The sequence below is a fragment of the Saccopteryx bilineata genome, chromosome 5 (assembly GCF_036850765.1).
Source record: "Saccopteryx bilineata isolate mSacBil1 chromosome 5, mSacBil1_pri_phased_curated, whole genome shotgun sequence".
NCBI lineage: Eukaryota > Metazoa > Chordata > Mammalia > Chiroptera > Emballonuridae > Saccopteryx > Saccopteryx bilineata.
In genome coordinates, this window is record NC_089494.1 from 222,971,276 (window position 1) to 222,972,435 (window position 1,160).

Consider the following 1,160-nt stretch of genomic DNA (forward strand, 5'->3'; position numbering starts at 1 on the left):
TAAATACCATGATTTAAAAACATAAACAGGGAACAACATCAGCAAAATGGCAGAATAGTTTTTCATCATCTTCCCCTCGAAGAACAAGAATTTTGGAGATGATATCAGAGTAATGGCGCGGTAGGAAGCAATACCAATAAATCTCCCCCGAAACTCAACAAGATCTTCAACCAGAAACAGAAAAACCTATCCTTGGAGGCTCCAGATGTTTCACAATGCACCTGAAGGTATGGTCGAATGAAAAATTGGCTAAATATAAAATCAAACCCCGAAGGAAATAGGGAGTAAGAAAGGCTCCACCTTCCTCACTAACCTAAACAGGGCGGGTTTCACTGGGAACTGAATATATAGAAACTGAGGCGGGCAAAAGGGCTGAATAGATCCAGGCCGCAGCACAAACGGCCAAACCAGGCTGTGGCACGGAGATCCAAGCCGAGGAAAAACTGTTCCTGTAGCAACCCGGGCAATAAAAGCTAACACTCGCCCTGGCCGGTTGGCTCAGCGGTAGAGCGTCGGCCTGATGTGCGGGGGACCCGGGTTCGATTCCCAGCCAGGGCACACAGGAGAAGCGCCCATTTGCTTCTCCACCCCCCACCCCCTCCTTCCTCTCTGTCTCTCTCTTCCCCTCCTGCAGCCAAGGCTCCATTGGAGCAAAGATGGCCCGGGCGCTGGGGTGGCTCCTTGGCCTCTGCCCCAGGCGCTAGAGTGGCTCTGGTCGCCGCAGAGCGACGCCCCGGAGGGGCAGAGCATCGCCCCTGGTGGGCGTGCCGGGTGGATCCTGGTCGGGCGCATGCGGGAGTCTGTCTGACTGCTCTCTCCCCGTTTCCAGCTTCAGAAGGAAAAAAAAAAAAAAAAAAAAAAAGCTAACACTCGCGCCAAACCCAGACAAAGAAAGACAAGCGGGGCAGCCATTTTCCCCAATCCCCTGGTCGGCGCGCGCAGATAGTGGGTGAGAGATTCCTTCCAAAGCCCCGGGAGTGGGCACCTGTGTTGTCCAACAGAGAGGCAGAGAAAGAGGCCTTTGTGTGGGCCGAAAGCAGAATCTCCGGACCGCCCCAGAGCCCTGGGAAAGCCGCGCACGGGGAGGGAGTGAGAACTAATTCCAACACTGGAACATTTCCATGAGGGAGGGGGTTTCACTCAGAGGGTGAGGCGCCCGG

The 1,160-nt window shown here is 54.4% G+C and overlaps 1 non-coding gene across 1 annotated transcript; it reads left to right on the top strand.

The window, feature by feature from the left end:
• The first annotated feature begins 482 nt into the window (after positions 1–482).
• On the top strand, positions 483–558 carry TRNAI-GAU (transfer RNA isoleucine (anticodon GAU)). Its single transcript has one exon. It is a non-coding gene; the product is annotated as a tRNA-Ile (tRNA).
• Positions 559–1,160: the final 602 nt, after the last annotated feature.